Genomic DNA, 24,169 nt, shown 5'->3' with positions numbered 1-24,169 from the left:
TGAATATGGTCTCTGTCTCTCTCAAACTATTTTATTGTAGTCAGCTTTTCATTTAAAGGAAGCACTTTATGGCTTCTCTTTGGCCTGTCCAAATTGCCAGCACCAGTACTCTTGCTCTTTGAGGCCATTGTTAAGTAAAACAAAGGTTCTGTGAACACAAGCACTGTGATTCCACGAGTTAATTTGATAACTGAGCTGACCACTAAGTGACTAAGGGGTGGAGAGCTTAGCGTGGATCCACTGGACAAGGGATGATTCACGTCCTGGGTGGGACAGAGTGAAACAGTGTGAGATTTCACCACACTACTCAGAACAGCGCACAATTGAAAACGTATGAATTATTTATTTTGGAATTTTCCATTTAATATTATCAGACCACAGTTAACTGTAGCTAACTGAAGCCATGGGAAGTGAAGCCAGGAATAATGAGGGGGACTGGTGTATCTAGTAGTAAAAAAGATGGTAGAAAAGAGATCTTCAAAATATAATGATGAAGGAATTCATGAATGAACTATTTTATCTCATGTTCAATCTCAAATAAGAACATACTGAACTATAATGGGCTTTAATTTAACTGGTAGACAGGATCTCCTAGATCTGTACCCCACCCTGAGAGGGAAGGGCAACTATAGGGTTGAGAGTTAATGCCATATGACCTTAGCTGAGAGATTTCACTGCTTAAAGTGGAGTGGAGAGTGGGTGATTATCTGCGTTTTCAACCTTTATTCTTCCTCAGGTCCATGTAACTGAACCCACTGAGTCTGGTAAGGTTCTAGAAGGACCAGCAAAAATGATCCTGCTGCTGTGATCTGACTTAGGAGTCATCCTTTACCTAGGTCCTGCTCCATTTGTACCATTTGCTAAGCCCAGTGTCTTGTCTTTCACTCCAATTACATTGCTGGGATTGGAGTCTTTTCCTCATACTTTCTGGATGTGGCAGAATTCTTGACATCTTGCCTACATAAGTTTTGTCAGGCCCTCTCCTGAGAGCTTTACTTTCTCCACTGCTGGTTTGGGGCATGTTCTAAAACAGACATACTGTCTAGGGGTACCAGTCACCCACCTGACCTGGATTGCTCCTCATGGAATATTATTCTTATCCCACTCATTGGACAGGTCCTTGCAAAGCATATATTCCAATAGCTACTTGATTTGCAACTACGTTCAGGTAATGTACGCACATCTACTGACTAGCGGACCCCTGGTCCCCGCCAAGAATGGTCACTGCCTCCGTGGAATGCCTCTAGAGTTCCAGCTCCTTCCTGTTCTCTGGTTTACGCTGCCAATATCCCAGCAAGTCTTGCCACAGAGGCTTTTGGAGGGCTGACACATTGTTTTGAATTTTGCAGAGGGCTATAAACTGAATGCCTGGTAAAATTCCAAATGAATGAAATTCTTCACAGGTCCACTTGAAGGTCCGAACCATTGCAGCAGGATGTGGATGTGACTGCTGCCCATCACGCATTATTCTCCACTCCCAATTTCTCTCTACTCCACGCTCTGGGCAATGTCTAAGATGCTGCCTCAGGGGGTCGGCAATGCGGAGTTCCTGAGCTGGTGCTATGAAGGGACTACCATGTGCTGCCTTGAGCTCAGGATCCATCTTACCAAGAGAGCCTTAACTGGAGTGCAACATGGGATGCTGTGGCAGAGATGGATTTCTTCTCCAGTGTCTGATACACAATTATCCCTGGTAGGACAATACATAGCATAGTATTGCTCTTAAACCTGTGGTTATGGTTCCAATTAATCATGATCTGAGAGACCCCTTTACTTGCCCAGTCCCTATAGAATGCATAGGGGCTGGTATTGGGTAGAGGCTTTTGAGGTCAGATGATTGAACCCAAACTCATTTCAAAAGTAAGGAAGCTGAAGCCACGGGTGGTGAAGGGCCGGCTTGAGGCTCCATTGCTCATTCATGGCGGAGCCAGGACAGAACCTCATGCCTATTGGCTCTTTGGATCTCATTTGTATATTAATATGAGTCTGAGTCAACCTCAGCTTGCTTTACCCATTGAAAATAGCATGCTGGGCTGTTGTCAAGACTGGGAACTCAAGATTTATAAGGGTTGGTTATTTGGCAATAAACATGGCACATCCCTGATCTCTGCTCAATCTGTGATGGGAACTTAAGGGGCTCTTAGAGTCTGTGTCCAAGTGGAGTCCTCGACCCTGGAGAGTTTCCACACATGAATAAAGTAATCTGCCTGAGTTCTGAATGACACATCTTTGTTTTGTGCTTTATTGAGGATACACTTTAGGGTGAGACTCCAACGGTACAGCTGGGAGAGCCAGGAGAAGGGCATTAAGTTATCTAATAATGAGGCTCCCATGTTCATCTGAAAGCTCTCTTCTCTGTAGTGCCCCAAGATTTCCTCAGGGTCACATGACGCAGCCAATGCCCCACCTGGGAATAGTGCACCAACATGCTCTTTTGGGGGTATCTTATCAGTTTCTCTCTCTTTTTCCCCACACCTGTGTACTACCAGATTCTGACACGCCTGCCTCCCTGATTTTGTATCCATCCCTTCCCTGATCACTTTCATGACACGGCCAACCATTCAGCTTCTCGGGTTCTCTTGGCTGGTTGCACATAAGCCTCTGAAATAATCTCTGGCCTGCAATCTCCTCCCTTCCAATCCACCCTGAATACCATCCCGAATACCACCAGTCTCACAATGGCACCGCTGATCAGAAACATTATGTGATGCAGTAGAAAAGGGTCTCATTAGGGATCAGGCCTGCCTGTGGCCTCCTGTTCTGCCACCTCCTACCTAGTGCTCTGGGCCAAGCTGCTTCATCTCTCTCAACCTTAGTTTCCTCGTTTACAAAATAAGGATAATAACAATACAGTAAGTCCCCAACTTAAGAACATTCAAGTTGTGAACTTTCACAGATATGAATGGACCTCGCATTACGAACATTCATAGGTGCGAACAAATCGTGGAAGTAGCTCGCGTGTCTGCGGACATTGTCACAGTTGTGCTGCTGTGTGCTTATTATCCAGTGCAATACTGTACAGTAGTACATTGCTCAATCAGAGCCCAGGATGTCCGGAAGTAAGAGGAAAAGCAGTGGTGATGTGGAGGAGACTGCTAGGAAGCACAAAGCAATAACCATGGAAACAAAAGTGAAAATATTGAGAGATTGGATTGAGGTGAAACAATGGTAGACGGCACTTGTTCTTATAACATGAATCGCTCAGCCATTGGCTTTACATTGTATATTTGTGTCAAAGGTGTATAAGACTCACTTTGTTGGACTTACGAATGAATCCGACTTAGAACATTCTCCCAGAAGGGAACTCGTTCATAAGTCGGGGACTTACTGTACCTACCTTGAGAGATCGTTGTGAGGAGTAAATAGGGGTAACACCTATGAAATCTTCAGTCACAGTAAGCACTCAAAATATGTTGTCTTTTTTTCTATTCTAATTCATGCTAGACATGATGTCTCAGCTTGTGTTTCTCCTAAAAAACAGCCCACGAGACAAGGAATAGAGTGAAAGTCGTTCATTTGGGGATTGATTCCAGGAAGTAGAATGAGCCAAGGAAAAGAATAAAAGCAACAAAACTTATGCAAATGCGCAGGCAACTGTGATAGATCCCTACAGACTCTTTGATAAACTCTGTAGAACCCACATCAAACCTGTCCCTTTGAAGGTCAAGGAAGTTGGAGTATTTGTCCATCAACTTGAACCTCTCATTTATTAAGCATGGCTCCTCAGAGTTAACTCTGCTGTACTCCTAGCCTGTGCTGGCCAAGCATATCCCCTGCTGGAGAATATCCTCAGGCAGAGATGGCGTAGGGGAACTATCTGTGGCCACTCTCCCAGGAAGGCCTAGGGATTTGTCCAGGACACTGACAGTTTGCTTTACAGCACCTGATACTCAGTAGGTTCTTGCTGAACTGAATAGACACAGGACATCAATGTTAGGTTAGGGTGAGTCCCCACAGTGAAGGAGAAAAATGCCGGTCCCTCAGTCCCTTAACTTCCGGAGCTGTGGTTAGGCTGGCAGGGTCAGATGCACGTATAAGAGCTCTGTGAGAATAACATGTTGGCAGACACAGGAAGGCACTCTCTCAGCCTGTGCTTGGGGCTGCTTCAGGTTGGAGCCCTCCAGACTTGACCTCACTAGAATGTGTACTTCCCAGAGAACCCCACTCCTCTTTCCACCTCGGTTTAATCAATTCTCATCTCACTCACAGCATTACAAGTCCCAAGAGCGCCAAAGCCAGCCAAGGCCTCAAGGCAGTTCATGTTTATCTGTCTCCTCGCTGCTAATCCTTAAAATCAAAGGCCAGCCCTGCACCCCACACTGAGCATAACTGTCTCTCCCAGGACCTGCTTTATGTTACGTCATTCCTCTCACCATCCCCTTTCACCCTGTAATTTCCAACATAATCTTTGCATTATCTCTGTGTTATACATTTCCTATTTGTTTTTCCTCTTTCTGTTCTAGGCAGAATATATCTTTTTATACCTGCCTAATCTGCCTTGATCCTTTTACTTTCCATCTTGATTGCCTTTTATACCAAAGTAAAGGTTCTGGTGTATTCCTCCTTAAAATGTTCAGTTGATGAGCTGCAAGAATTCCACTTCTGTTTTTTCCCCCTGTTGACTCTCTCACGTACAGCCAGGCAATTCACTTTACTGCAGCAAGTATACACTGAGAGTGTATTGTGTGCCCACTCCTGGTTGTGTGGGATCAACATGAAGTATAGATATAAGTGAGGCCCTGCCAAATTAAAGAGTCTGCTTGATAAACAAAATACACAGTCATGAAGCAGTTAAAAAACTGACAATGATTTCCATTCATATGTGTGTCACAGGCTGTGCTGTAAGTTCTAGAGTAGCATGGAAGTAGAGAACTTGGACTGAGGGAAGTGAGAAAAAAACTAGTCGCTTATATTTGGGCTCCCCAAGACCACACTCAGGTTAAAGGGGTCGGCAAACTGCGGCTCGCGAGCCACATGCAGCTCTTTGGGTACGTTCTGTCTCAAAAGTTTGCTGACCCCTGGAAGAGCCAATCCTGTCCCTCACAACAATTTAAAAGTTATCCGAGAGCCATAAATATATTTTTACATAATCACCATTATGTGAATAATATCCTTTAAAAATTTTGTAAATGAAACTATGATAGCTTTATTTTCATTTTCAATTTTACTTCAGAGCCACATGTACATACCCAAAGAGCTGCATGTGGTTCGTGAGCTGCAGTTTGCTGACCCCTGGCGACAGTTCCGTCTCAAAAGTTCGCCAACCCTTGCCCTAGAAGGACTCACAGAACAATAACAACAACAAAAATTATACTCCTGTGTTACAGTTCCAGTGGAAGGATACAGATTAAAAGGAGCAAAGGAAGAAGGCACACAGGGTGGAGTCCAGGTGAGACCAGGTGCACGATTCTAATTGTCCTCTCTCAGTGGAGTCATCTGGATAGCACGAAAGGCCCCTAGCAATGATCTGTGACAATATGTATGAAATACTGGCAATCATGGAAGCTCACCCAAGACTTGGTGTTTAGGGTTTTTATTGCGGGTCAGGCATGGAACAACTGTGTGACCTTAGCAGCTCAGACTCCAACCCCACCCTAGAAGTCACATTGATAGGGCAGAGCCCAAAGTCCCAGGCATTCGACATAAGCTATTTGGTTAACATAAACTCTCTGCCGCGCCCAAGGCCTCAGGGATCCAGAGACACTCAGAGTGGACATTCCAAGGGCTCAGAGGTTATCTCCCAGCAGGTGGTTGAACGTCAATCTTGAAGGCCTCTGGCATGTTCAGGGTTTGAGGAACCCAGGCCTAAGGACCTAACCCTGTACTGAACACCACTGCTTCTTCCATCTTCAGCCATACCACGAGTCTGTAGAGGGTGGAACGGTAGAACAGGAAAGGGCATCTGAGATTACCGGCAGGTTAGTTTAACCCCTGTTGTTTCATAGGTGTGGAAGGTGAGGCTCAGAAAGGGAAAGTCATCTTTAATAGGAAGTCTTCCTTGATGCTCTCCAGACCGATGTGTTGCTTTCCTCCTAAAAGCCCAACCGAACTTTAAAACAACTACCATTTACTGAGTGCTTTCTAGGTACCAAGAACTGGACTAAGCGGTTTTCATGCATTATCTCATTGCTAGCTGTGCTTGTGGGTATTTATATTCACGTCATGTCTCCTCCACTAGATGGGGGAACTCCTTGAAGGTAGAATCTGTGACATAGTCACCTGGGCACCCCTAATGCTTAACCCAATGCTGACACATAGTAGGTGTTCAAGAAGTATTGATGAAATAAATGTATCAATGAATGAATGAATGTATATTTGCCTTGCAACAAAAGGTAAGTAGTGTCAGAAGCCAGAACTAGAATCCAGGTTTCTGCTTGTACAATCCTTTGAACAATGTTGTAAAAACCACACTAAAAAGGATGACAGTTGTCCCAAAGCTAATACTTCCTAGAGGTCTGGGACTATCTGTGGATAATCTTTTATTGGTTCATCTACAGATATACAATACACAGAATGAAACAAAATCACAAGTCATTAGTGCTAGAAATCATATTATACAATATCGGGTATTAGTAATGGAAATGACTTGAATTTCCTCAAAGATGACATGTTTTTCCTCTCATGTGTACTTTGCTCACAGGGCCTCTGGTGCTTGGGGGAATCCCCATGGCTGTATCCAGATTCTCTTGCTTAGCCACTAATTCAGCCAGGGCATTACCCATTCGACAGGGGTTCTTAACACGGGATCACCATCTCCCAACAGATGTATAAATAGAATTCAGGGGGTCTGAAGGTGGGGAAATGATCTTTATTTTCATTAACCTCTAACTGAAGTTGTTCATTTCTTTTATGAATGTGGTTACTACCAGGATTTGTGATTTTTCTTACCAAAGAGAGCACAGATATTTTCATATCAAATTACACTTGTTGCAAGTATTTCAAACTATTGACTATGCTTTCATTATTTGATAACTATAGTAATTATTAGGTCCATCACTTGATCTTATTTCAATAAATTAATCAAGGAAAATGTACAATATAATGCCACATTTCAAAAATATTTGGTAACTATATTTCAATATAATTAGTTTCTCTGTAATCAAGTATATATATATATGCATTTAAAAGTATTATTCAGATAAGGGTCCATAAGTCTTACCAGACTGCCAGAGGTGTCCATAACCCAAAATAGGTTGCGATATCTTGACTCTTCATCATAGTCTCGGGTGATTCTCTGATGCCTATGCATGTCTATCAAAAAGCTTCCCCGGTTTGTGTAACACTCCATTAAATGGCCTATCTCGCCCATTAGACTGTGACCGTTCCAGGCAAGAGACTGGGACCTATTTGTTTGAATGTTCCTAGCTCCTAGCACAGTGCTTGGGGCTTGGTAGGTGGTGAACATCCTGCCAAATTAGTGAATGAATAAATAGGAGAGCTTTTCAACATTTATGCCTGGGCTCATACTTCTGTATGCACTTTTTTCTCCATCCAAAGTACTGCTCTTGGAGATGCCATACATTTGCTCCTGTTCGCCTTCTCCGGATCAGGCCATTTCTGTGACCTACCCAAACCCTCTCCCCTCGCCGCCCCCGGGCTCTGAGGGCGCTGCTACGTAATTCAGTCCATCAAATCAAAGTCACACTAGCGTTGTGATCCACCTCGGTCACCCAGCTTTTGGTTCAAGCTCAGCTCTGAGTGACAGTTTTGAAAGGTTCAAGGGTATAAGGAAACATAAAAAATAAATCTCCTTTTTGAGCATGAAGATCTAGTTACTGCCATCGAAGCTACTTAAAAGGTTCTATTTCACGTTCTGAAAAAAAATCCAGAAGAGGGACCCCCAAAATGTCCTCATTATGGCAACTTTGTGGGAATAAGATTTTAGTTTCTCAAAGGGACCATTTTAAGTTGACCAAGAACTTGTATAAATTCTAACATGTTGATTAAAAAAATGGCAATATTTGCTGGCTCTATTTCTATCTTGCAGCAATCTTGGAGAAGTTTCAGCAGTCCCCTCCATTTTAATAGATAAACCCTAAGTTGTAGTTAGGACTGATGGTCAAAACTTTCCCAGATACACTGCAGTTATTTATTGTAATTTTTCTTTCTGAAATGTAAATGTGAAGGATCTAATTCTCAGAATGAAACAGTTATTTTGCTGTTGTTCAGTACATATTTAAGACCTTCGATATAGAATCACAGATTTACATAATCATGAACTCCCCAAAGGTTGAGCAATGCATAGGCTCATATTAAATATCTTTTCACTAATCAGCATTCTTTTATCACATACCAGTTTGGATTAGATGCACCTATGGAGAATTATGAAAATCTGCAATGATGCCATTTCATTAATAACACCTTCTTTTACAATCCTCCAGTGCTCCAGGAATGAAAGCCACAGACAAATTTATCTTGTAATGCTGCTTGTCATTTCAGCCACAGAGGAAACAGACAGTACAAACACTAACAAAAAATAAAGGTCCCGCAAAGGTGAACAGTAAGAAGAATTTCCCTCATTCTTCAATGACCCTTGACAGATCAATTGTGAAGATCTGTCCATTAGAGATTACTAAAGGTAAATAAATATTGTAAAAGCTGTTCTTTATGAGAAATCTAGCATTAAAGAAAACACTGAGATCCACTCAAGACAGTGGAGTAGGTAAACACCGTGCTTACCTCCTTTCATGACCATATCAAAATTACAACTAAACCACAAAACAAGCATCATTGAGACTCGCCTGAAGTCCTACAACTAAAGACATACAGAAGATGCCACCTCGACACTGATAGGAGGTGGGGAGATGAGGAACGGGCTGGTCTCACACCTGTGTGTGACCATTAAAAATCAGGAGAGAAGTCCACATAACTCTGGCTGTGAAAACCAGTAGAGATTGTGGCCGAGTGAGATGGAGGGCAGCTAATGTTCCAGGTGCTCCTCTTAAAGGGCCCGTGCACAGACTTACTTGCTGATGGACTTGAGCTCCAGCACTGGGGCAGCAGTTTGAAAGGCACCAGGGACATATGGGGAGGAACTGAGTTGTCTGGCTTCAAAGCGAGAGCTGGAAGGGTAGCTTTATTCTGGGTGGAGGAGCAGGTGGAAGCTATTGTTTCTTTGTTGAGCCCTCCCACCTCCCGGCAGGTAGTCGCAGGTGGCCGCTATATCTGAGTCTCCATTAATCTCGTTAACATGCTTTGTCCTACCCAGGTGATTCCCTGAGACCCTGCCCACCCAACTTCTGGGCCCACCGAAGTCACTTCTAGTGGCTTTTCCATGTAAATGGCTTGTCTTGGCTCATGTTGGAGACTGTCTTAAAATCTCTCAAAGGTTCACAAAACCCAAACAAGCAGCATCTGGCTTCATGTCGCATGCCTTTGGCTGAGCAGCCCTAAGCCCGGCGCTAGTGACAGCCAGTGTCAGTTTGCAGCTTGGCCTTTCCAGGCACTTCCCATCCCAGCATGGGTGGTGGCCATCTGTGGATTATTTTGTGGCTCCTGCCAGGTGGCCCCAGGCAGAGCACTGGCTGCAGCTGAACTTAGCCTGCAGTGGGGCCACTCCCAGGAGGCACCCGGCCTGGCTTACCTGTGGCCAACTTTGGATCCAGCCAGAGCATCACCAGGCAGCCTCCAGAGATGACATACCCAAAGGGCAACTGGGAAGGCAACAGAGACCTGCTAAAGTAAATCTTACTCCAAAGGGTCAGCCCCTGCACAATACCTTCTCCACTGTAGTCACAGCCAGTCTTCACAACCAATCAGCCTGAGAATCAATCCTTCCCATTGATGTGTAAACAGCAACCAAAGCTCAACTACAACAGGAGGACACACACAATCCAGACAAGGGACACATTTGTAGGACCCAGTTCAGATGACCAGCAAGAAATCACCACTGAGCCCCACAGCACACCTACTACATAAGGCCACTCTACTAAGACTGGAAGGCATAGCAGCCCTGCCTAACACAGAAAAAACACAGGGAGGCAGCAAAAAGAGGAGACAAAGAAATATGTCCCAAATGAAAGAACAGAACAAAGCTCCAGAAAAAGAACTAAACCAAATGGAGACAAGTGGTCTGCCAGAAACAGAGTTTAAACCACTGGTTATAAGGATGCTCACTGATCTCAGGGAGAACTTTAACAAAGAGATAGGAAACATAAAAATTGAGATAGAAAACATGAAGAAAAGCCAGCCAGAAATAAAGAATAAAATAACTGAAATGAAGAATATATTAATGGGGATCAACAATAGATTAAATGAAGCAGATTATCAAATCAATGATTTAGAAGATACGGTAGCAGGAAACACACAATTAGAACAGCAAAAATAAAAATGAATACAAAAAAAATGAGGCTAGTTTAAGGGGCCTTTCGGGTAACATAAAGTGTGCCAATATTCGCATCACAGGGGTACCAGAAGAAGGAGAGAGCAAGGAATTGAAAACCTATTTGAAGAAATAATGATGGAGAACTTCCCTAACCCGATGAAGAAAATAGATATACAAGCCCAGGTAGCACAGACAGTCCCAAACAAGATGAACCCAAAGAGGCCCATACTGAGACATCATAATCAAAATGCCAAAGGTTAAAGACAAAGAGAGAATCTTAAAAGCAGTAAGAAAAAAACAACAGTTACTTACAAGGGAACTCCCATAAGACTATCAGCTGATTCCTCAACAGAAACTTTGCAGGCCAGAAGGGATTGGCAGGAAATATTCAAAGTGATAAAAAGCAAGGACGTACAACCAAGATTACTCTACCTAGCACAGCTATCATTTAGAATCAAAGGACATATAAAGAACTTCTCAGACAAGAAAAAGCTAAAGGAGTTTATGAACACCAAACCAGAATTACAAGGCATCTTAGAGGGACCTCTTTAAGAAGAAGAACAAAAAAACCCAATCAAGAATATGAATAATAAAATGACAATAGCCACATATCTATCAATGATTACTTGCAATGTAAATGAAGGAAATGCTCCAATCAAAAGATAGGGTGGCTAAATGGATAAGAAAACAAGACCCTTACATATGCTGCCTACAAGAGACTTCAGATCAAAAGACACACACAGACTGAAAGTAAAGGAATGGGAAAAGTTATTTCATGAAAATGGAAACAAACAAACAAAGCTAGGGTAGCAATCCTTGTACCAGACAAAATAGACTTTAAAACAAAGGCTATAACAAGAGACAAAGAAGGACCCAGTAATCCCACTTCTGGGTATTTATCTGAAGAAACCCAAAACACTACTTTGAGGGGATGTGTGCATCCATATGTTCATTGCAGCATTGTTTACAGTGGCCAGGATGTGGAGGCAGCCTGGGTGTCCATCAATGGATGAGTGGATAAAGAGGAGGTGGTACATATGTGTGGTGGGGTGCTGCTTGGCTAGGGAGAGGATTGGGTTCTTGCCATCTGTGGAGGCATGGACGGACCTGGAGGGTATTGTGCTGAGTGGGGTATGTCGGGTGGAGGGGGGCAGATGCAATGTGATTTTGCTTGTGTCTGGAATCTGGGAAACAGCATAAACAAACAAAGCAGTGACAGGCTCATAGATAGAAGACATTTTGGTGGTTGCTGAGTGAGAAGGGGTTTGTAAGTGGGTGAAAGAGGGGAGGGGATTAAGAAGTGCAGATTGGTTGTTGCGGAGTAGTCACGAGGATGTGGGGTACAGCATAAGGCATATAGACAATAATACCATAATAACTATGTGTGGTGTCAGATGGGTACTGGGTTTATTGGGGTGGTGGATGGGGGAGGTTGGGTGTGGAATGGAAGGGGTGGGGGCATTGAGAGGTGCAAACTGGTAGTCACAGAGTAGTCATTTGGATGTGGACTAAAGCATAGGGAACAGAGTCAACAGTATGGTAATAACTATGTGTGGTGCCAGGTGGGTGCTGGATTAGTTAGGGGGATCACTTCTTAAATTGTATGGATGTCTGGCCACTGTGCTGTACACCTGAAATTGATGTAAAGGGATACTGAATGTCAACTGTAATTGAGGGATTGAAAGGGGGGGGAAGGGGGTGGGGAGAACAGGAGGTCCAGATTTCCAGGTATAAAACAAATAAGTCATGGGGATGTGATGTGCAGCATGGGGAACACAGTCAGTGGTGGCGTGGTGCAGTGTTGGAGGATTGCAGGACTTACCATGGTGGCTTCTTTGGGCATATAGATATTGGGTGACTGTTGTTTGCACCTGGAACTCATATAGTATTGTATGTTAGCTATATTTTAATTAAAATCTTTAAAAAAAGAAAACAATATTGCTTTGTTAGGTTCCCAATCCAATAAGCTGTGTTTTAATCATTTTTCACAGCACATACTTCAAAGGAGAAAAAAAGACATAAAGAAGAAAGTCTTTAAGACAGTTTGGGATGTCTCAAAATCTCATTGTATATACAAACTCCTAGGCAGTGTATGTATGAATTTGGATTTTCTTATTTATATAACGAGTTGACAAACTGATAGGTCCCAAGGACCCGAACCTAGGCCTGTTAATTAGCTAACATAATTACACAAAAGAAACATCTGTGCTTTTCTCCTGACCCACACCAGCAGAAAGAGGCATTCACACAGTAGGTAGGGGATATTATTGTGACTTTAAAAAATGTATAATGTTTAGACACCTCTTATTTAAGTGAATGAAAAAATAATATTCAAGAGGTTTAGGCTTTTTTCATTTTTTTTTATGTTCAATTCAATGACTCAACAGTTATATGCTAACTCTGTGTTCTATACAGTTCTAAATGCAAAAGATAAAATTTGAAAATTGCTTGGGTCCCTGCTTTCAGTAGAGTGGTGGAAAAATAAGTATATTATAATGGACTACGTGCTACGCTTGTGGGGGTAAAATGTTCCGATTTGGGTATGGAAGAAAAATAAACGTCTGTTTTATTCTGCAAATGATAGCCTCCTTCCCTCCTCTACCATCCCCTCTCTGTCTGCACTGGCTTCTCCCGTCTTATAATAGAAAAACAGAAGAAGCAGCACTATCACCTAGAAGTCAGCAGGCGTCATACAACCAAGAGGTGCAAGTTTGAGGATGAAAGCCAAGTGCATTTAGAAGGAAGGAGCAATCAAACAGCAGGGGTCTAGGGTCTTGATGACATTGGTGAACAGCTGCACCAGGCCTGGTTGCCTTTTCCGGACTCTTAGTTAGATAAGGAGAAAATTAATCCCAATTTGTATAAGCCATTTTTAATACAGGTTTGTTTGTTCAATCAATTCCTAACTCATACTGCTACTAAATGGTGGAGTTGGGATTCAAATCTATTTCTCTGTGACTTCGAATCCCACATTATTTCCATTTTATCATATCACATTCAAGTTTATTCAACATGAACAGGGGGGAAAAAAAAGGACTAAATGGCACGGAAAATGGGCAGTACGTATTCTGGAGTGAGGTGATAAGCTGTGCCCTTCTGCTCAAGTTTTTCCATGGATAGATGAAGTTAATGGTAGTGGAATGACCAGAGAAGGATTCATGGATGAGGTAGGCTACCAGGTAATTCTCAACTAATGGGTAGAATCTGGATGTTCAGAGAGAGGAAGGCACAGGATGGTGCCACCTAGAGCAGAAAGGAGACATTAGCATCGTTGGTGAAAGGGAATCATGTGAACATTTGCTCTCTCCAATGTGCTCACTTGTAAAAGTGAACTTGAAAATCCTTTCCTTATTCTTTGACAAAGCGTTTGAGATGCCATTACATCCTAATTGGTAACAGTCATCAAGGTGGAAGTCAAGTGTCATTTCACAAGAAAAGCTCTGCTGATGTAAGACAGGCAGTGGAGTCAACTTGAGATGGGTAGGTCACAGGTCAGTTAGTTTTTGTACTCTCATTAATTTCTCAAATGTGCTCGATAGAGCCTCCTCACCTTTCCACCAAGATGCCATACTGCTGTCCTTATTCCAAGATACCAGAGTGCTGTCAGGAAGACCCATGGCAGAGCTCATCCTCAGCCAAGGGCTTTGAAGTGCACTGTGAGTGAATGCCAACATGTTAGGCCACCTGGAGGGCCTTGAAATGATTACCTGAAATTTATCTGACGTCTGAATCAGAGTTCAAGAGACCTGGTAGACCACAGCGTCTAGGCTGGATCCATGATTTTCCCTTCATGGCCATACATTTCTACTGAGGGTGCACTTGCGGGGACAGGGGATGGTTTTCTGCTCTTTCCCCATCACCTAAAAAAAATCATTTTTGCTCCTGTACAGATAAGAACTAGGTATCACTCTCTTCAGATGACCTTGTACACAAGACCTAGCAAAATGAAGTGCATTTAAGATGTGTCCTCAAAAGTTTTCAAATTCTATGTATACGGCACATGTGGAAATGTTTAGAGAATACTTGAAAAAAATGTGTAGTCATCCATATTTTGCATAGCAAAAAGCTCAGCTACAAGCAATCTCCTGGGCAGCGTTTAGAGCTAGTTTTCCTGTAGTAAATTTTGCCTTGAGATAGTGTTAGTTGAGTTCTCCCTAAATTGATTTTTTATAATAATTCCATCTGCTAAATAAAAATATTAGAGTAAGATTTTTATTTTTTAGACTAAGCTGTACTGATCATTGGAATTAAAACAAACTTAGAAAACTCCAGGGATAGGCCTGCATTAGAGAAAAAGGAACCTTGGGGAGAAAACTGAGGAGAGAGCGAGGTAGATAAACTTGGTGGAGTGACAAAGTCTTGGACGGGAGAGGGGGAATGTAATCTAAAACACAGCATGACGTCCATATTCTGCATTTGTTTCCAAGCCCAGTCTTCATGAACTCAGGAAAGCTAGAGCTGTTTAAATTCTTTTTCTTTTCACGGACAGAATAGCTTCACGTAAGACCTGCATTTCCACTCTACTGTGACAGCCCATCATGGAGATTTTGGACCTTTGTACCTGAGGCTCAAAGCAACAGTGACAATGATCATGCCTAGGAAGCGATGGCAGAAACAGCCACAGTGCTGGTGAGAGCCACTGGAACCTAGTGTCCAAGGAGTTCCCAAGGACATCCCAGAGACCCTGCCAAGCCCAGTGGCAGCCAATGAGAAGACACAGAGGGTATCTCTTTCTAGTAAAAAACGACTACTCATGCACATGCTGAAGGCTCCAGCAGACAAAACAGCATGACCTTGAGAGGGTCATGTGGCTCACATTAGGATGACCCCCTGAATGGGTGGGGTAACAGTGGTTGGAACAGCAGATATTAATTTATTCTCAATTGTACACAGAGGCAGCAGTAGTTTTGAGATGCAAGCTACCCAGGCAAAACGTTGCTGAAAATGCCATGAATGAAACATAAACTACCTACATACAGAACCTCGGATGTTCTCCTACTACTCTTCCCAGTACTCCCCAGCCACAGTGCGCCTTTACTACTCAGTGTCTTTGTTCTCATCTACATGACTTCTGAGTTCACCTTCTCACCTATTCCCGACATTTGTTATCATTAATCAAATGGACTCCAGGGTAGGACACCCCTAAGTAGGACAATCCACTCCCTGGGGCTCTAGTGACTTGTGAGATAAGGTGGGGAATGGGCCTGAGAAACCCACCAAATTAGTACATATTCCCTGATTGGTTCTTGAGTCATCAGAACGTCTCAAAATGAGGAATAGATAAGCCAGAATCAAAGACAACAAATACTGATATGCTGTCTATTGGCATACGCAGTGTGTCACAAGACAAGGACCCTTGGACATTGGTCCTTGGCACAGTCACTCTGGAAAATGAAGAAATCAATCCCTTCAGACACAGCAAGACACAGAAGTGCAAAAGGTTGCAGAGATGCTGAGTGAGGAATTCTGTCTTTCACCTTATCCTCCCCTGCCCTATTATACCATCAGCCTTTCAAGGAAACTGTCTTGCACTATTCATCTGCTGGCTGTCCCAGGGTCTGCTCAGAGTTCATGCAGTATTGGCACATGGCTTTCTTTCTGCAAGGCTTGTATATAAATTATTCAGAGCCACATTTCATAAGTAGACTAATTCACCAACACTAATTTACTCATGGTCTTTGTCCATCACAGGGTCAGGTTTTGAGTAAAAACCCTTCTTCCTTCCAATGTATTGACCACCTTTCCCTCCCCCACTTCAGGCACCATTCACAAGTCCATGGTGCTTCTGACTGACTGGCAACAAATTGGAGGTTCCTAAGATCCCCTCTTGGGTTCGATTAATTTGCTAGAGTGGCTCACAGAACTCAGAAAAACATTTTATTTACTAGATCACCAGTTTATTATAAAAGGATATAACTCAGGAGCAGCCAGATGGAAGACATGCATAGGGCAAGGTCTATGAAAAGGGGCATGGTGCTTTCATGCCCTCTCTAGGCATGGCACTCTCCTGGAACTTCTACGTGTTCACCAACCAGGAAACTCTCAGAGCCCCATCCTTTTGGAGTTTCATGGAGGCTTCATCACATAGGCATGTTTGATTAAATCATTTGCAGTTGCCCATTGATTCAACCTCAAGTCCTTCTCTGCTCCCAGGAGGTCAGAGGTGGGACTGAAAGTTCCAGCCCTCTAATCACATGGTTGGCTCCACTGACAACCAGCCTATATACACCCTTCAGTGCTTTCCAACAGTTACCTCATTAACATAACAAAAGACATCTTGATAATGCTCAACAGCTAGGAAATCCCACCTGAGCCAGAAAAGGGGGGCGTACTGGGGACCTTGAACTAGGGCAAAAAAAATGTACAGAAATATCTTAGAGAAACACAGGACAGATATGGATAGAAGGTAGGGGTGGGGGTGGGAGACGGGTGTCGACTGTCTGTAAGCCTCATGAAAAACTACATCTGATGATTAAAAGCTAGGTCACAAAAGACCATGCATTCCTTGAAGTGTGACCTTTCTGAAGAGTTTTAATGAAGGAAGAACAAGAATTACTTTCACATTTTTGAAAGTTATTTCTGGCATAGGAAGAAGAAGGTAAAACTAGGTCTTTGCAACAGTGCAACGTAGAATTTTCTGGGATATAATTCCTCAAGCAGTTCAGCTTCCTTCCCCTCCTGCCCCTCCCTCTTTTCCAAAACCTACACTTTATTAAGCACACACTCATAAAAAGTCACCGTCATTTCATCAATTGGCCGAGCAAAGTGAAAATCATTCTTGTCTTAAATCTTTGTCGCTGTTTTGATGGCTGTGATACAGAAAGCTGACATCTCTGTTGAGTTATCTGCTTTGACACCTCACTCACTCGTTTTTTGAGACATTTTAATTACCTCAAGGATGCCGTTAGAATGCATGAACAGAGTCACAGCGCTTCCAACTCCAGAATGCCATGTCGTTTATGCTATTTTTCACAGTGCCAGTGACCTCCATACTCCTTTCTGCACTGCAGTTTAATGTCTTGGTTTTCTTAATTTTTCTCCTCATGGACATCCTTCTTCCTGACACACCTGAGGAATTTGATAATCTGGAAATCAGTCCTCTTGGCTCTCGGCACCTCTCCCTGAAATTTAACCAATTGTTAAATAGCCATGTCTTCCTTTGCGATGTTAGTGAAAATACATGTATTTCCAGCTCTTAACCTTGCTTAAAGGTAGGGCAGGACTTTTCCTCTTGCACAGATTTCCAAATACAGTGTTTTCCTCAGAAGCTCTTGGTGAAGGACTAGATCAGAATCCCCTAGATGAGGAAACTATAAAGTGTCTCAGAAGGGCAGGATTTTAGAGATGGTGAAGCATGGGGGCACTGTGAGTTCAGGCTGCAGCTGTTGGAGACCATTAATAAGGAACAGAACTCAGAGATGACAATAAGCAATAACATGAATAAATGTCACATATTGAGTAACAAATGTGTGCAGAGACACTTTGATGGGTGCTTTGACTGTATTAGATCATTCGATTCCCTATGAAGACAATAATATTAAGTCCAAATTTTAAAGGAGAAAGCTGAGGCCCAGAGAGATTGTATAATAACGAAAAAATCTGGAATTGGAATCCAGCTCTTCAGTAGCAAAGTCTGTGAGCAAAAAAGAAAAGTCAGCTGAATGATGTAAAGTGAGAAGAATTTTTCTGGAATAAATAGATTATTGAAAACCTACCTGATGGATGTCTCAGGCATTTGCCCTTAGGAGGCTGTCATGTCTTATAAATGGAAAGAAGAATGCAATTTATAGACTGCGGTGTTGATATTTTACATGACTGAACAATGTCATTGAGGAAACTCTCCAGGCGTAGTTATGATTTTTGTGTGCTGACAATGCTTAGGATAGCTAAGATGTAAGAATCATAACCCCCTTTCACTCTGCTCCTTGTTTTAAGGAATCTGAAATATTGGGTCATCGGGAAAGTCATGACGTATTTTTTTATGCTTTTCAATGCAAAAATGCATCATGACTTTCCCGATGACCCGATAGTTAGGATGGGTCAGCTGGGATTGTCAGTATTTCCTGCAGTGTAGTAAATGTACATTTCTCTATGATCCTAGAGGTCATCTGATTCCATCTAGTTTTAAGAATGGCCATCCAAATACTGTTTTGTTGTGATGGTTCAAGGTAAGGTTTCCCATTTTTATTTTCATGTTCTTAAACCTTCCTTCTCTGTACTTACCTGCTGCTATTTAAGACATCTAGGAAGTGGGTGGCAAAGGATGAACTTTTGTTTAGTACCTGTTATGTGCTGGGCACAGGACTGGACTCTTCACATACATTATTTCATTTAATTATACAAAAATCTTATATAGTAGACGTGGCTCTGATTTTTCAGGTAAAATAACCTCAATACTTAAAGAGGTTAAGGTCATATAGCTCTTAAGGGATGGAAGGATTTGATCCCAGGTTTAGCTGACACTAAGTCTATTATATTACACTTTTGGATATTTTGCTTATTTAATCTAGTCTCTCATTAACTTCTAGAAGGATCTTACTAGGTCAAATATTATTGCATTCCTTTCCTTCTTTCCTTTTGCCTCTCTCTCTGTCTCTTTCCCTCCCCTCTCTCCCCTCCCTTCTTCGTTCTTCCCTTCTCTCTCTCTCTTTTTCTTTTCTTTTGTTAAGTGAGAAGATGAAAGACTGAGTACTTTTGACAGAAGCTTTTTGGATCTCTTCACCTCTTTATTATATTTTCAGTCACCCCTTCAAATGAATATGTGTTAAAATAGCACCTTGTGCAAATGTTTTGCAAGGAAAATGAAATCTGATGAGTTTTTGCCCCATTGTTTTGGCCTGAGTATTAGAGGTGCCACTCCAAAAGATTTTGCCCAGTCCTCAAAGTGACCTTGTGTCAGGCACAGGGCTGGGGGCTTGACGTTGAGACATAATACCTATTATCGATTGTGTGTCTGTGAGAGCTGTCAGGTACACTTAGAACTCATTTATAGAAAAAAAGGCAGAGACTCAGAAAGATAAAGTCAGATATTAATAACACCTACCTAATAAGTAGTTATGAGTAGTAAGTAAATTAACACTTGTATTTAGAATTGTGCTTCACACCTGATAAGCACGATAGAGTATTTGAAAAATAAATGTAATTTTTCGTCTTAGGTCAAGTCGTGAGAAGGCACTATGGTTTTCTGAATAAACATACCTCGGTTCCAATTCACTTGTATGACTTTGGGCCAGTGATCTAACTTCTTGGAAGTGCAGTTTGCTTCATCTTGGAAATGTGTGATGTTTTTAACTTCACAGCATTATTGTGAGGATTGAATGCAATAACACAGGCCAAGTGTTTGATCCTCATAGGAGCCCAGCACATGCAAGCCAGCATCAGACCGAATGTCAGAAGTAGTGACCCCGCTCTCCTGACAAACTCAATGCTCTTTATAAATCTTGAAACATTTACATGATTGCAAAGAGCAGAGATTGCATATCTATAATATAAGTGTTTCCTCTAGGGTTTGAGGGTGGAATGTTTAATATATCTTCAGCCAACTCAAGAAAACCTATATAATTTGAAAAAGTAACACATTCCACTTTTCTTCCCATTGGCATTCTCATCAGTCAGCACGTTGTGTTTGCCTAAGCTTCATTTGTATTCTCTAAAATTTATAAGGGGAGGTAGGCTGAAGTCTCTGTCTTTATTTGGAAGAAGATATTCTAAGCATCGTAGTTCATTATCTCCCTTTATTTTGATTCTTCACTTTAACCTGCTAGGCCCAGAGACTCTCAGATCACAACTCTGTGTCTAACTCAGACATAACTAGCTGAATGACCTTGGGCTAAGAACTTGCAATTTTATTTGATGTTTAACAGCATCTTTTTCCTTTACTTACCATTAAAAATAACAACAACTCTGTTGTTTATTTATTCACTTTTAATTGTAGAACAGTTTCAGATTTACAGGAAAATTATGAAGATAGTACTGAGAGTACCCACATACATACCCCACACTCAGTATCCCCAATATTAGCATTTTATATTATTATGGCATATTTGTTACAATGAATGGATGAATCTAGATATGCTGTCATGAACTAAAGCCCATAGTTGATTCAGATTTGTTCACAGTGGCCGATATGGGGATTGAACCAGCAACCTTGGCATTATTAGCACCACATTCTAACCAACTGAGCTAACCAGCCACTGTCCAGATTTGCTTAATTTTTATCCAATGTGTTTTTTTCTGTCCCATCCAGGATAGCACATTACATTTAGTCATTATCTCTCCTTAGGCCATGACAGTTTCTTAGACTTGCCTTAATTTTAAAGACCTCATCAGTTTGGAGGAGGACAGGTTGGTTATTTTGTAAAATGTTTCTCAGTTGAGATTTGTCTGATAGTTTTCTCATGATTAGATTGGGGTTCTGGGCTTCTGGGAGAAAAACCACAGAGGTCAGCTGCCATTTTTATCACATCACATGAAGAGTGCATACCATCAACATGACTTGTCCCTACTGATGCCAACGTTGTTTATTTGGCAGAGGTATTACATGTCAAATTTCTCCACTATAAAGTTACTATTTTTGTCTGCTTCCCAAATGGACCTTTTGGAAGGAAGTCACCATGTGCAGCCCTCACTTAAACAGTGAATAATGCCTCACCTTCTTGAAAGTGGAGTTTTGCCTTTTCCTGCTCACTAGTATGAGCTCTGATCTGTCAGGCAAGCCGCTCTGTATGACAAATGACGTTCTGTCCAAATCCCACCCCTTCCTCCATCTTCTTCAGCATGTCCTATCTCTTTCATCCAGTCCTTCCTGATCTGCTCCTTCTCATTCTTTCCTTCCTTGGACTCCTTCAAAGGTTGGCATCCCTATGCAGCACTTGACATGGCATCACTTTGTAGATTTCCTGCAAATGAGGCCTGTATGTTTGCTGGTTTAGTATCTCATTTTATTGCAGATAAGATGTGAAGCATTTTCCTGGAATACATTGAACTCCATAAGATAAAACACAATTAAAGATAAGCCTAAGTGGATGAGGACAGTGCAACAAAGACAAAATTAGGGTAGAAAAGATAAGATGAAGCCATTGGTGATAAAATTCTGTATTTTTTCCAAATTTCTGGTACACTGGTATAAACTGTTAAGTTTTCAAAGTCCCTTGTCACACCTTATTTTGTTGTTTAAAGAGAATAAGTGTACTACAATGCCAATGTTTTAATTTTTTTTCCAGAGTAGAAAACCTAGGTTCCAATAGTGCCCGGGGCAGTGAATAACAGAACAAAGAAAGGAATCCTAATGTATAAAAGTTCAGGGTCCTTTCACATGTACTGCATTTCACAAGAAGATTATGAAGGCTTTGTGATGAAGGAGCCATGTTTTGTAGTTGTTTTGTTTCCTATATTCTGCTCATGTGGCCCTTGGCAACTGATATGGCCAAGCACATGTGCACTGATTTCAGTGCCATCTCAGTGTGTAAGGCGGGTTAATGAGAATTTAAGGTAGCAGAATAAGGAAGACTCAGACTTGTGTTATATTTTGTTGTTGTTGTTGCTTTAAAGAAGTAGCTGGTCATCCCTGGGGATAGAAAACTAACCTGTGCATTATTAGACTCATCTTATTCCCATAAAAGACAAAAATGCTATCTGATAACTCTTTGATCTAAAATATCTTATACATCCTAGTTAACCATTAAATTTCCTTGTTAAAGAGAAAATGTGGAGAAAGACAAGTGGCCAGTGGAGATTAGGAGGAGATTAAGGGAGCTTCTCTGATATTGAGAAGAATGATTATACTACCATGTCCCTTCAATTGGTTAGAATTGCTCCCAGCAGCACACAGGAAGTGTCAGGGTCTTAAAAGGATGGGAGTTTAGGACCACAGCCTGGGAGTATCTATGTGAAGGGCTGGCGACTCTATGGCTTGTGCAAATGGGAAGAACCAATGCTCTGTGACAGAGTGATGGTGATGACTGAGTGGCCTAAAGAAAAGGCCCCTTCCTATTTTCTGAGTAATCCTGAGAGCTTCAAGCATGTTCCAAGGTCATACAAATGACTGATTAGCATAGATGAGTGAGGGTCTGAAAGGACATAATTTGATTTGCAAATACAGAGAAATAGGATCTTTCTTGCATCTTAGGCATCAAGGAGGATTCCATACCCATTACACCAGCTGAGTGCTAACGATGCCAAGCATCTCTGCTATTAAGAAACAGGCTTTTGTCCCCATGAGTAGGCAACATGGTATAGTTTCTCATACCTAGATGTCCCTTATAATAACCCAGAGGACTTGTTAAAGCTGCAGAGTTATGAGCTCCATTCGAGCTGTACTGAATCAGAATACTGGTACCAGAATAGGACACGGGCATTTGTATTCTTCCTTTCCTGTCAGCCCTGTTCTGATCAGTGGACTGCTGGTTCAGAATTCCTGATCAGGTGATAAAACATAGGCTCTGGGTTCAGACAAGTCAGGGTTTTAACTGAACTTCAGTCACTAATTCTGGGTAAGTTACCTAAATTCCATGAGCTACAGAATCTTATTTGTACAATGGGGATAAAAATATCTACTTTTCATGTACACGGTGAGATTAAGTGGGACTATATTTAGGGTTTTCAATTCAGCGCTAAGCATGTAGGAGACATTCAGTTAATATTAATATATCCTTTCCCCCTTTAGTTTTTATACTCGATTTTGGGATATCATTCCATTTAAGTAGCCAAGTGTTGAAATTTCTGAGTTCGTCCACCTCTTTGGTGTCTAATCTAAAAGTTCTCCTTCATTATAAACTTGCCTACAGCTTCATCTGAAATTGTTCTAGATATTGACTGGCAGATAAGAACACTGCGAACGACATATTTGAAATGACTATGTGTCTTAATCTTTGCTTCACTAGAAGCCATTTTGGAGATGGTTAATTGAAAGATTGCCTTTTCTGAGCTTGACCCTTTTCTTTCAATCTTATATGAAAAAGCCTTTTTTGTGTTTTTCAGAAATGATACTGTAGATAGATTAAGCCATTAATCATGTTTAGTCAGGAAAGAAATGTCTGTTTTCATTGTGTTAACACTTGGTTCAATGATTACAGATGAGTTGGTTCAGTGTTCAAGGATATATGGGCTGGTGGTTTTCCAAAATGGAAAGAATTTGGAGTTAAAGTTAGAAGACCTGGGCTTGAGTCCTTCCTCTCTCCTTCTTTCCCTCTCTTCCTTCCTTCATTTTACTATTAATATGTGTATTTGAATAATTAAAATTACTGCCTTTAACCTCACTTTCTCTTTCTGTAAAATGAAAATGGCAACTCCTGCTTAAACTGTCTCTCAAGAAGTTTAACGGGCACTAAATGAGATAGATAATGTCTTATCTTACAAATTATGAATTCCTATGTAAGAATAAACAGAGGGTTTATTTTTCATGTTTATGTCTTAGATGACTCTGGAATGAGGATGTATAAGAAAAGGAAAGAAACATTGTCCATTTACGGGTTATCCATTTGTGCAATCATTGATCATTAAGCAAATGTTAACTGAAAAACTACAACAGAGAGTAGGTTCTACTAAGCCCTTCACTTGTATTCTTTCCTTAAATTTTTACATCACCCTTGAAAGGTAGTTATTATTATCTTCATTGAAAAATTTGAGATCCAAAAAAGATGGGTAATTAGACCAAGGTCACATGGCTAGTCTGACCATAAATAAGACCAGGAAGGACATGAACTTGAAGAGAAGTGCTTTTTTAAAAAGGTGTTAATGGGCCGGCCGAGTGGCGCGATGGTTAAGAACTGTCTTGGGATGCCAGAGGGCCCCGGTTCGGATCCCACATATGAGGGCCAGTGACACTGCCCTCCACAGCTAAGATGC

General features: G+C 41.6%; 1 long non-coding RNA gene across 8 annotated transcripts in view; it reads right to left on the bottom strand.

Moving 5' to 3' along the window:
* Positions 1–24,169, bottom strand: part of LOC109383230 (uncharacterized) — a 97,705-nt gene that overhangs the window by 41,265 nt on the left and 32,271 nt on the right. The window contains exons 4-6 of one of the 8 annotated variants that reach the window (XR_002124135.1): positions 20,976–21,308; positions 17,216–17,445; positions 5,518–5,866 (exon numbers count right to left, since the gene is read on the bottom strand). The exons of 2 other annotated variants lie outside the window; for them this stretch is intronic. This is a non-coding gene — a long non-coding RNA (uncharacterized LOC109383230). Of the gene's footprint in view, positions 1–5,517; positions 5,867–14,536; positions 17,446–20,975; positions 21,309–24,169 lie in introns of those variants that run through there. 5 more of the 8 variants (XR_002124136.1, XR_002124138.1, XR_002124139.1 and 2 more) reach the window with 5 other exon arrangements.

This window comes from Hipposideros armiger, unplaced genomic scaffold (genome assembly GCF_001890085.2).
Source record: "Hipposideros armiger isolate ML-2016 unplaced genomic scaffold, ASM189008v1 scaffold_78, whole genome shotgun sequence".
In the NCBI taxonomy this organism is placed as follows: Eukaryota; Metazoa; Chordata; class Mammalia; order Chiroptera; family Hipposideridae; genus Hipposideros; species Hipposideros armiger.
The sequence above is the reverse complement of the archived record's forward strand: the minus strand, read 5'-3'. Positions and strand labels throughout refer to the sequence as shown.